We start from the raw sequence: 13766 nt of genomic DNA on the forward strand, positions 1-13766 counted from the left end.
GTTTAGCTGATGTGGAACATTCAATCTATTTTTTTTTTCATAAGTTCTAGCAGTCCATAGTTTTTTTAAACAGGTATCTATGTGAAGAACTGTATGCTTTTTTCAGATTTGTCCTGTAAGAGTTATTACAGTTGTGGAAGCGGAATGCTTGATCCCAGGCACCAGAACAAATGCACACAAGATACATGATCCTATGTCAAGAGTCACTACAGTATGTGGCTATATTTAGGACCCAGCATTACCCACAATCCAACAAGAGACACTAATATGCGTGACCAAGGACCAAGCATCATGATGATCCCATGCCAATATATAATGCTGTATCTGGCCATAATTAGGACCAAACAACATGTATAATCCCATGTTAATAATACTACTGTATTTAGCCATAACTCAGGCCCAGCATCATGCTTGATTCCATGCCTAGAGTTACTACTGTGTGTTGTAATAATTTGGATCCAGCATTGTGATAGAGCATCTCTGTTGAGTTCATTGAGAAATACATCACATTGTCTTGTGACGTTTTAATTGGATGTATAAGCGGTGGACATGTGACTTGTAGTTTGGATATGCAAGTATTGAGCAAAAATACAAAACAATTATAGTCTTGTCTATGAGAATGTTCCTGTTATTTTTGAGAAATAGTGAATAATGGTGGTGCTTTCACTGAGGGCAGCAAAAGTACTTCCATTCAAAATGTTACCTAATGTAGACTGGGCAATTTCATTTCATGTTATGATATCTTTTTGTCTATCTTATAGCTACTTTTGTCAAATTTATAGTCATAGTAGCATGAGGTTTTAAATAAAATACTCATGTTTGGTCTTAAATGAAAATGGTGCCAATTATACAACAACTATACTTCCTTTCAAAATATAAAGTACTTCAGATTAGACAATTTCATTATATGTTATGATATATCTTTCGGCCATCTTATAGTTACTGTTGGTAAATATATAGTCATAGTAACACGAGGTGTCAATTAAAATACTTATGTTTGGTCATAAATGAAAATGGTGCCAATTAGAGAAGTATCTTTTGAAGATGTTAGATAAAACATAAATGATTTTGTTACCAACGTTGATCTGTCGAAGTTTTCAAAAGAATGTCAGAAATAGTTTAATATCCCGTGGTTAATAATAATTATTGTGGTGGTTTCACTGAGGATAACACATTAAGACTGTTCATGTTATTTTTGAGAAATAGTGAATAATGGTGGTGCACTTACTGAGGGCAGCACAAATACTACCATTCAAAATATAAAGTATTGCAGATTGGACAATTTCATTACATTTTATGATATCTATTTGGTCCATTGTATAGCTGCTTTTGGTAAATATATAGTCATAGTAACATAAGGTTATAATTGAAATACTTATTTTGGTCCCAAAAGAAAATGGAGGCAATTAGAGAGGTGTCTTTTGAAGATGTTAGCTCATACAAAATTGGTTTTGTTACCAATGTTGATTCATCAGTTTTCAGATGAATAAGATAAATACTGTTAATATCCAGCAGTTAAAAATGAATAAGCTAACCTGTATGTAATTTTTTAATTCCTTTTGTAATGTAGAGCATCGATCTATTATAGGAACTTTTTTCTCGTAATATCTGATTAAATTGTTGTTTCTGATATTGTCTAATTTGTATCTGATGTACTTGATTTGTTTTAATATTAGCAAGTTATTCTCTATACATTTAATGATGTGCCCGACAACATCCTTGTGAAACCCAGTTACCTAAAAAAATCCATATAATTGAGACCCTGTGCTCTACAAAAGTTCTATCATATTTGTTAAAAATTATGCTGGGCAACTTGCAAATATATTTAGACATGTTATTATTGTTATACTGTATATTGTATCACTAAAATGATACATATATTGAGCATTTCTGCCTTGAATTTATGCTTGCTCTTTAGCACACAAAAAAGAAATTGTGTTAGCCAAAAGAAAACCTCCAACATGGCTCAGTGTAAAATTAAAATTGCTTTGTTTCAAAGACATCCAATTTAAATTCTTTGATCAAATTTCCTAAAATTGTTCTACACTAAATTAACTATATATGTTTTATTTTGTGTTGTCAGATTTGTGTAATAGGCTGTATTTATACACGCATTTGTATAATAGAGTATTGATATGTTTGTTTAGCAGACTATATTTATATTTATTTTTATTTCATGGACTATAAAAAAATAGTTGTTTTCATACACCATATGTATATTTGTATAATAGACTGTAGGTATATTTGTATAATAAACTATAGGTATATTTGTATAACAGACAATAGGTATATTTGTATAATAGACTATAGGTATGCTGGTATAATAGACTATAGGTATATTTGTATAATAGACTATAAATATTTTTATATATCAGACTATAGTTATGCTGGTATAATAGACTAGCTATCTATATGTATATTTGTATAATAGGCTATAGGTATGTTGGTAAAATAGACTATAGATATGTTGGTATAATAGACTATCTATAGGTGTATGTGTATAATAGACTATAGGTATATTGGTATAATAGACTATATATAGGTATATTTGTATAATAGACTATAGGTATGATGGTATAATAGACTATCTATAGGTATATTAGTATAATTGACTATATGTATATTTGTGTATTAGACTATCGGTATGATGGTATAATAGACTATCTATAGGTATATTTGTATAATAGATTGTGGATATATTTGTTAATAGACTATACGTATATTTGTAAAATAGACTTTTGATCACTGGTAATGTTACTCCAGTAGGCATTGTGCTGATATTTTGAATGTATGTTCACAAAATGTGCTGTGTAGAAATATCTTGCTTGGAGGAAAGGAAAGAGAAAATAGTTTTCATTCGATGTTTCTTCATAAAATGTTCATTACTTTTTAATTGGTTTTTAAAGGGTATAATTCTTGATTAATTTTTCTCAAGTGGTCACAACACCAAATGAGCCAATGATATGGCCCAGTTTCTGTTACATGTATTTGTGTTTTATCTGTAACATGTCCATCCATCAGCAAATGTTTTAGTGCCACTTAGGGACTATATTTCTGATCCATTTTAAATAAAACATGGAATATTGATTTTATAATCAAAATCATTAATGATTTCAGTAATGAGGGCTGTTCCATTAAAACATACATGGGATGGGGGGAAGTCAGTTTTGAAACTGGTTAGCCACACTTAGATGTGACTTTGTCCTTTCAGGACCCACCGATAGAAATTAATGATAAAATCACCCACCGATAGAATTGGGGGGGATATATTATGGAAAATATTTAACTCGTAGAGAGAATAGTCTTAATATTATTTTATTCAAGACATAGCACAAAAATACAATTATGTTACTGCTTGACACTAGCCTTTTTAAGTAGAGAAGCCCGCAGGAGTTCATACTTTTGAAAACTGGTGGTCCTTCTGACTGATAGAAAGTCCATCTCATTTATTGATCTAATAACTGAAGAAAATGTGTAATTTATATGACAAAATAAAACACACATACAGAGTTGTTATTTTACCACAGTTTACATTAAATTCCTTAACAATTTATATGCTTTATTTTGTAATGCTGACAAATATTGGCGTGGTATTTGTTATCGTCATTATAATCATCATCATCATCATCATCATAAGCAGCATCAGCATCACTGTCACATGCACCATCCGTTCCCATTGTAACATTCTTTTTCATCCATTCATTCCCATATCTCTCTGACACAAGGCCCATTATAGCACAAATTATGGTTTGACTTGTCTGCCTTGGGTACATTTTTTTATACTCAAAAAAATAAATTTAAACCTAAGAAGAAATACTAAATTATTGAATTAAGACAACTAAATAAACTAGAATGGATCTAATGTTAAATTGGTGGTTTAAGAGCTTACAGTACTATAAAGGAATGGATCTAAATCTAAATTTCTGTTTAATAGTTTAAATTCAATAGTATAAAATGAAAGTTTATAATATTTACTTTCACTCAAAAGAATGTATACAATTTTGGCCGCTTTGTTAAACGTGTCAGTGGAGCAGTCACTAATAACTGAAGAAAAAAAAACCTGACTGGAGGAAATGATATGGTTCTGTTCTGACCCTACAATTATCGGCAATAGCCCCGATACATTTCTGACAATATTTGTCCATCAGGCAGGTACTGCCAATTTCCAAATCTTCTCAAACTCACATAATTTCACATAGCATATGAGCCTCCATGTTTCGCGACAAAATTAGTATTTCTTAACATTGCACATAGTTTTGCAAAGGCTGCCTTATTCAGCAAACTAACAGACTCCTCACTTTCAGAACAGCTAGGGGCTGCCATCTCAGCTCATGGGTTCTAATTGTACCAATTCTAAATTTATTGCTATCAACAACAAATGTTCCCAAGCGTATTATATGCAGAACAAACTGAACATGTCATCTAATCCTTCTTTTTGCTGTGGGTTACCACGGAACTTCCTGCTTACAGGTACCTTGGAATTTTCATTCTCTTTTGGTTTGATGGTACACACGCATTTTTTGTTTTAACTTCATTTCACTTTCAACTTTCACCGTGTTTGACATGTTTATAATTAAAAGAAAGATTTATACAATCCTATAACATGGGATAGATATGTTTGTTATATCCACAGTTTAAAATTGGAGCACCCACAGACCACCCTGCTTTAGGAAAGTGGTAGACCTTCTGAAAACCAGGTGGCCTCAGGCCAGCTGACCTGTGTTAGCGTCAGACCCAGGCCAGCTGACCTGTGTTAGCGTCAGACCCTGTATGTAGGTCCCAACATATAGGACAATGTTTGTTGTAGAGTTCGAACAATGCTGTCAGATCAAAATTGTTTTCACTCATTTTTGTGAAAATATGGAATACTCTTTAACCAATGTCTGATGTTACTACACGTGCGTAGACAAATAATAAAACCATACATTTGCAATCATATCAATTAACTGTTGTGATTAGTTATGTTAAAAAGCCCCTTTCTGAAAATAGATGCACTCATGTTGATGGTTAGAAAGTAGGTTTTAGTTCATTCATGTACCAACTTTAATGCTTCATTGTGTTACTGAGTATTTAGTAATGGTAGTGTTTTATCTGCAAAAAGGAAGTTTAGACGAACAAAATGGAATGAATGCATGTGTGTATTTGCTCTCATCTACATGTTACACGGTTTGTGTCAACCAAGTTTAAAATATTTCACCTGCCATTTTGTAGTGTACTTTCATAAATTAGGAAAAAATAATTATTCTTTAAGGGTAGTATTCAGGGCTGTTCCATTTAAACATACGTGGTACCCAGGGAAGGCAGTTTTTAAAAAATATATGCCAGGGTAGTTCAATTTCAGAGTTCATATTAGAATGACAAGAAAATTCTAAATTGCATCTATTGGGGAGTACCCCAATTAAAAGTGGCTTCCCTGGGTCCCATGTATGTTTTAATGGAACAGCCCTCAGCATTTTTACTAACTTGTTGCAATTACAATATTGTAATCTTGTTAGTCCTATCAGTTAAAATTCATTACAATGTATAGCTTCTATATTGCTCTCAAGTCATGTCACCAGAATACACTGAAAAAGAATATGATAATGTTTATACACATACATTTTTATAACATACATAGAATTCAGTTTCTACTTGAAAATAAAATATTGCTTAAAACCAGTGGTAAATGCATATATGCATACTGACAAATAGAGAGCATGATTGAAATAAGAGAATGAAAACACAGACACACACACACATACATACATATATATATATATATATATATATATATATATATATATATATATATATATATATATATATATATATATATATATATATATATATATATATATTGTTTTGCTTCTACTTTTCCCTGTTTAGCTCACATTTTCCTGTTCTGTCCAAAAAGAAGTCATTTCTCTCTAAAATTCAAGTCTGGCTTAAACCCTGTTATATATGCGTATATATATATATATATATATATATATATATATATATATATATATATATATATATATATATATATATATATATATATATATATATATAAAGAATACAAATCATATGGCGAATAACAATCCTTTTAATTTTTAATTCAACTTGTTAACTCTATTATGTGGTAACTAGTTTATTTCAGCTTGTTGCTGATACCGGAAAATAGTTAAAGGTTGAATTCCTGTAGATACAGCCATGTAAAGTTTCGCAAACATAACCGGTTTTCTGTTTTATTTGTTTGTCTGGTCTATGTTTTGTATTTGCCTTTGAAAAAGACTCATTAAAAGAGTTGAAAGCGTTCAGGCTAGCTAGATACTAGTTTTGCACTGTTTGTTGTCAGTTTATTGTGTGTGTATATATATATATATATATATATATATATATATATATATATATATATAATGAAAATGGGGATTGTTTTATCACATAACATTGCAACCACAGAGAAGAGATTACCAGATTATATTAAACTTTATTGTTTATGTTTAACAGGTTGTTGTACATGTCTGTGTTGTGAATGTTATACATCATGGAGTAAACAATTTATACTGGTATGATTACTCAGAGATATTTATTTTTAAATTTGTAATTTAATTTTCAAACATTTTTCGTGACAACTAAACTTGTAAACCACAACGATTTACTCTCTGTTGAAAGTGTTAATAAAGATGTACATGTACCAGCTGGTGAATCATAAAAATCACTTTTGTGTGAAAACATCTCTGTTCATTAAGGGCTATTCCATTTAAACATGCATGCTACCCTGGGAAGGCAGTTTTAAAAATATATATATATAACAGGGTATTTTGATTTCACAGAGTTCATATTAAAACGTTAAGAAATTTCTAAACTGCATCTATGGGTGAGTACCCCACTTTAAAAGTGCCTTCCCTGGGTCCTATGTATGTTTAAATAGAACATGCCCTAACTTCATGACAAGAACATTTGTCATTTATTTGTTGGGATGGATCAAACTGTTGATAGCCACGTTTTTCTTTTATTAACCTGAGACCTGTTTTCATGTTTTTGAATGACATGCAAAAGTTCATAAAGAAAGTCAGGTGTGTCAGTCTGAGATGTACTCATTTTTTGATACAAAACAATTTTTCTTTTCATGCTTAAATTGCAATGCGTCAGCAACTAGAGATTTCCAAAATAATAATTTTGAATAAGGTATTGGTCATGCCTTTGGTATTTAAACTGCCATTGTTTACCTGGCTTCGACATGTCAGGTGATAAAAATATTATAACTGATGTTATTTTCTCTGATGGACAAACACAAACTCAAAACCAGTTAAACCTGGTGTGTGTGTGTGTGTGATGAGGATTTTTAACATAGCTTTAACATTTTTTTAGTCATATCGCTACGATGTCTGCAGTATGGCAGTTTATAGTGATGTCTAGCACTGGGGCATCATGCCACAGACATGTAGTATGATGTCCCACCCAGTCACATTATCCTGACACCGGGCCGACCAGTCCTAACACTAACCTCTTAATGCTGAGCGCCTAGCAAGGCAGCTGTTATTACCATTTTTGTAAGTCTTTGGTATGACTCGGCTGGGGTTCGAACCCATGACCTTCCGCTTCTGAGGCGGACTCTCTAACCACTAGGCTACCTGAGCAGTATTAATTAAATATGGTAACAAAAGAAAATTATAGCAAAGTCTTTGGAATATATTAAACATTAAGAAGCGTGAAAGACAAATGAAAAGCTACCTGCAAACTCTGTGTGCAAGGCATGTATTGATAATTTCACACTGATGTCATCAATGGCATTCAACCAATTAAACAAATCTATCTCGCTCATTCGACTTGATGATTGACTCTGTTTTTATCCTTTCAGACCTTTGTTTTTGATAGTGCATAAAACCTTTCCAGACTGCTATGTTTGTTTTAAAGATAAATATTTATTACGAATAACATGGTGAAATGTATTCGCATGATTTTCCAGATTTATTTTGAGAAATTCTTTGATGATGCAATTAGACTCTTGTAAGGCAAGATGAAGGATAAGACCTGAGTAAATCAAATGTTTTAACCCACCGGATACGGGAGTCCAGCCTGTTGCAGCCCCATTGTAGAAATCATCCACACATTTCAAAGATAACAAACAATTGTCGAATGGTAGCACTCACACAGACGTGAGTTGAGTGGTGGCAATATTTGAATGTTGCTTTGAGTATAGTTTATTTCACACCATTATATCCTCACCCTCTTTTTGATGCCACTCTATGTACTCGTTGGACGATGATACTTGACTTCAGTGTTACGTTTACCCTGACAAAATGTAATGCTAATTGCATCTTGAGTAGTCCTCATGCAACAAGATAATTACAATCCAATAAGTCGACACTATCTCAATGTTGTGATCAGTTGTGCACAAAATGCAATATTAAATTACTCATTTTATATCATATAAATACATTTTCTGTAAACCAGATTGTTCATGAACATTTAAATGACAGTTTTTAAGTTATATAACTTTTAAACTCATTATGTACTATATGTGATGTCTGACTCTACTACAACAAGCCACCAATATCCCTTATATCACACTTATATAGAAATCTAGAAAAGGCCCCATTCCTTTACTATCAACGTCAGAGTTTAGCCCAAAGTATGCAGTCATGTTTGTAGAGTAATAAGTGATGATTATTTTTTTAAAAGTTAATTTAGCAATGCAAATAAATAAGAAACGTTTTCGAAAGCTTTACCAAGATCACAAAATACCCCTCTTTCAGCTAAAGGCTTTTAGGTGTTACCACACCACCAACTGCCATATGAATAGCATACCGTTGTCCTCCAGCTTAAATGATCCTTATATATATATATATATATATATATATATATATATATATATATATATATATATCACGTAGTACATGCTAGAATATTAATGGCAAGTAGGTAAGGTTAATTTACTGTTTTATAATAACTATCATTGCATGCCACGTTATCACTGTATTTTATTGATGAATGAAATACTGCGGCCACATGGATGATAATTATGCAGACACACAGCTGATAATTATATTGAACACGTACTATGTTATTACTACTTTAGTGCTTAATTTCTTAGTTTAAATTCCAAATTAAACCTCTGACTAATTCATAATACCAGAACATGTTTAAAATTTCTACCCCGAATACCCAAACCATCCATATTGGGATCAGCTGAGACCACCATAACAATAATATAGATATTTGAGATTGCATCTTCAGGATCCTGTTGCTAATTTAAAAAATCGTGATCAGGATGTTATATTGTGGGCTGAGTAGTGTAAATGTAATTGACAAGTTTGTTTTGGAAATTTCTATTAAATGAATTTGTTTTGTTAGGACCAGAGTATAAATATTGGTTATAGGGTGTCGTTTTATTTGTGGGAGCTCCTTCGACCTTTAGCTATGATAAGCCATTCACCTCAGGTGTGGTCTCGCAATGTCTTTTTCCGAAACATTCAAAGGATTTTATGTGCTCATGTTCACAGCCTCCGATAGTATGTGTTGTTTCTTAAGTATAAAAAAAAATCACCAAAAAAAGTTGGAAAGAAAATGCATTTATATGATCATTTTTTGTTGTAGGGGTTTCTCTTTATTTTGTTATCTTCTTGAATGAGTATTACTTTGATGTTCCGTGGATACAGGCCCTTATTTCCTCCTTACTCGCATCTTCTATCTTTAGAAATGTGGTGGCTATATTCCACCAAACATTTGAATCAGTATTTGGCATCTCGAAGCTTGTTAGCTAATAAAAACTCGATGCATGTAAGTAACGTTCGGATTTATCAATCGTATATATTCATCTACATGTTTGCAGGAGGTCGGGAAATACAGTCCATTTGTTGACACAGATTTAGTTCAAACGAAGCACAATGAGGCAAAGTAGCGAATCGTTATATCTACTGATTTTATTCTGGTCAATTCTGGGATGTCCTTTCAATCTAATAATTTACATTGTCGAATATAATATATTATGCTTTATTCATCGTCATTTCGCTACGTAACATACTGGAATTTATGATACAAATTTTGTTTAATACCTTAATAAATCAGGTGTTTAAGATAAGGATTTTTTTTTTTTTAAATTTGGCTCAAACTTGACATTAGAAGTCATGACAGGTAGAGCAAAGGCATGGTGGGCGGGATTTTTAATGAAAATTTTAGTACTAGTCGGAGATGGTTTTAATAAACTTTGCCAGTGGTTTTTCCCAAAAATTTGAATGACAGTGGCCGATATATTTTTCTTCATAACACTTTGGGTTTTGAGGCCGTTGGGTTTTGACAAGATATGTTTGTAGGAGAAGGGGTAGTGTCCTGTTATATTTCATAACATTTTTAGTCACAGTGATGGATGTTTTTTACTAAACTTTTAACGATTAATGGTCTGCTGTACTTGTGGAACTTGTTATTAATAATGGCTACTCATTTATCGTAAATATTTAGCAGTTAGTGGCTTTTGGGAAATAGTTGTGTTCAAATGTTTAATGATGTTGGAGAAAGAGGTAAAATGCCCATATTTTAGGGTTACAATTATAATTTTACTCGGATGGTGCATTTAAACGGAGCTTGTAGCCAACTGTTCGAAAAACGACCCAAAAAGCCAGAATGGGTAAAAAAATTAGTTGAGTATACAGCTGTCCCATGACACGTTTTTGTATACTCCTTACTCTCAGTTTGTCGGGATTAATGTAAACAAAATGCAAAGTGATCATGTAGCGACTTATGCGCACGTGCATTTACCGCCGCTAATCTGTCTGAGAGAAACGTTCTGCATGGACAATAATCAGTATCAGGTAAGCAATACTCTTCAGACAAGAAGGCATTTCAAAATCATGCAACAAGAAAGTATGTCAGATTCATGCGATGTGAAGGTGTAAGCCAGGTAATGATAATGTAATAAAATTTGGAGTATGCGCATCTGGTTATAGCGCCCCGTTTTAAGGAATTCTTGCATATTTTGTGATTACTTGTCTGAGCAAACTTCACGGAGAAAAGTGTTAGTGAGTTTTCATGATGCTATTGTTCACTAGTAGTGGATTCAGGTCCAAACCGAATGAGTGTCGATGGAATCATAACGTCCCTGCTAAAATATAGTGGTGTACATTGGTGGTGTGATTGCAATGGCAGTATTTACGGTAGGAAACCGGTAAATTACACAATGAAATCTATAAGAGGGGACTCGACAGACACCGTTTATGTCGCCATGGTGGCAAATATAATGCAGTTATACTGGCGAAATGTGCCTGGAAACCATGGATTGACTGGCCTAGGGTGGCGGAGTTAAAATAGTACCATGTGTTAGGGGAGAGTTGTATAGTTTCTACAGCGAGAACTGCATGCGGGACGGAAACCTAATAAAGAGAAATCATGCAGATGTGCAGTTGATAGATATTTGGCAGGTTGTGAGATATGTGATCTTGCGTTGATTAGAGTAAAATTTATGTATAGAATGGACACGTCTGGTTTTCTAATTTACAACTGAAGTTGTATGGAAGTCTTTGTAAATTTGAGGTAAACTTGTGACTTATAGCGGGAATCGCGCCAGGGTTTGACACCGCTCGGTCAGGTAAAGACCCCTGGCTTGTAACAATAATAATAAAAAGGTAGGTTCAAGGAGAACAAAAGTAGAACAGGAAAGAGAAAAAAACATTAAGATGTAAGAAAAAGAAAAAAAAAAATAACATGTTTAAGCGTGAGAGAGAGAAGAGAAGAAAAGAGAAAATATCCAAGTAGTTAAACAAATTTAGTACAAATGGAAACAAAGTTTGCACAATTTTTACAATGTATTCATTGGATTAGTTCAAGGTAATGTCCCACCAAGTTGTTTTTATTTATTTTAATTTTTGGGGTGGGTGGGTGGGGTGTTTATAAGTTTTCATTTTCATGTATGATTTCTATCAATATAAACGCTCCAGTGGCCTAAGTGGTTGGAGGGTCCGCCTCAGATTCGGAACGTCGAGGGTTCATATCAAAGACTTATAAAAATGGTATTGCAGCTGCCTCACTAGGCGCTCAAACTTAAGAGGTTAATGTTAGGACTGGTCAGCCTGGTGTCGGGATAATGTAACTGGGTGGGACATGATGTTACATGTCAACGGCATGATGTCCCAATTCTAGACATCACTATAAACTGCCACAATACAACTGTTTCTACCTGTCCCTGTGAGCTGAAGCTATTATTAGAACATATGTTCGAATAAATCATTGGTTAAGCTACCGCATTTGGTTCTAAATAGGGTATGTTAAACTAGGTCCACCGGACAACCAACATAATATTGCAAAGGAATTTTATGTTGATCCTGATTCAGAGAATTTTTACGATTTTGAATAGATGGGTTACTTATTATTTCAATCGATAACGTGTTCCACAGTTGAATTGTGGAAGGCAGATATGAAATATTTTTTCTTAACAAAATGTAGTTTCTCACAAATCAGGTTGACTGGTATTCGATGATTGACTAGAGTACGTCTCATTGTTAGCATTGAGTACTGTATGTCTCATTGTTAGCATTGAGTACTGTATGTCTCATTGTTAGCACTGAGTAGTGTATGTCTTGTTGTTAACACTGAGTAGCGTATGTCTCATTGTTGACATTGAGTAGTGTACGTCTCATTGTTAGCACTGAGTACTGTATGTCTCATTGTTAGTACTGAGTACTGCATGTCTCATTGTTAGCACCGATTACTGTATGTCACATTGTTAGCATAGAGTACTGTATATCTTATTATCACTGAGTACTGTACGTCGCATTGTTAGCACTGATTAGTGTATGTCTCATGTTAGCATTGAGTACTGTATGTCTCGTTGTTAACACTGAGTAGCGTATGTCTCATTGTTGACATTGAGTAGTGTACGTCTCATTGTTAGCACTGAGTACTGTATGTCTCATTGTTAGCACTGATTACTGTATGTCTCATTGTTAGCATTGAGTAATGTATGTCTTATTATCACTGAGTACTGTACGTCTCATTGTTACCATTGAGTACTGTATGTCTCATTGTTAACACTGAGCAGTGTATGTCTCATTGTGAACAAGAGGTTGAATCAAATCATCGGTTTAATTTATACACTGCTTTAGAGAGATGAAATACGTTTTCAAAATTTTGCAGAAGAATAGGGCAGGGCGCTATCTACATTCTAAATCGTTCCGCCTACTCAATGATGTATTCCAAATGGCCATTCAGTAATTTATAAACAAAGGGGTTGGTGGAGTTTGGTTTCAAAACAATATAAAGTTGACACATTTCACAGCCATACTTCTGAGTTCATTACTCTGTGTGCGTGTGTATGTTTTGAGAGAAATGTGGGATAGAGGGAGCGGGGCTAATAAGATGCAGTGGAGAGTGACTAAAATGTAGAAAACACAAACAACATTGGCTAGCAGGGGCACCAGCTGAATTATGGGGGAGGGGCAAACATTTAATGGTGAGCTATTTTTTTACGGATGTAGTCCAAAACATGTTTCGATGTGAACTCGGGGGGAGGGGACATGGGGCAAGTGCCAAACCCACCCACCCACCATTTGCTACATTTTGCGGGCGACTATGTTCGCTATGTATGAAATATCATTACGAAGTATGTTTGAAAACAAATATAGCATACTCATTGGGCCTCCAGTACTCCCCATAAATACTGGTTTGTACACTCAAAGGGTAATTAGGCCGCTGGTAACAGCCCCTAGAGGGACCCAATACCCTATTCATCTCAGCGAACTGTTGTTTATCTGGGAACGTTGTCACCCGATGGGTATGTTTAATTTATTATATTCTACCCACTTGGAAAA

General features: G+C 33.6%; 1 protein-coding gene across 1 annotated transcript in view; it reads left to right on the forward strand.

Moving 5' to 3' along the window:
- The window catches only part of LOC149784772 (uncharacterized), a 160573-nt gene extending 158491 nt beyond the window's left edge, over nucleotides 1-2082 (forward strand). The window contains exon 22 of the mRNA XM_089932789.1: nucleotides 107-2082. The gene's annotated coding sequence lies outside the window, so the exon portion shown is untranslated. The remainder of the gene's footprint in view (nucleotides 1-106) is intronic.
- The last annotated feature ends 11684 nt before the right edge of the window (nucleotides 2083-13766 follow it).

The sequence above is a fragment of the Sinohyriopsis cumingii genome, chromosome 14, assembly GCF_028554795.1.
Source record: "Sinohyriopsis cumingii isolate HCF-2022 chromosome 14, ASM2855479v2, whole genome shotgun sequence".
Taxonomy (NCBI): domain Eukaryota; kingdom Metazoa; phylum Mollusca; class Bivalvia; order Unionida; family Unionidae; genus Sinohyriopsis; species Sinohyriopsis cumingii.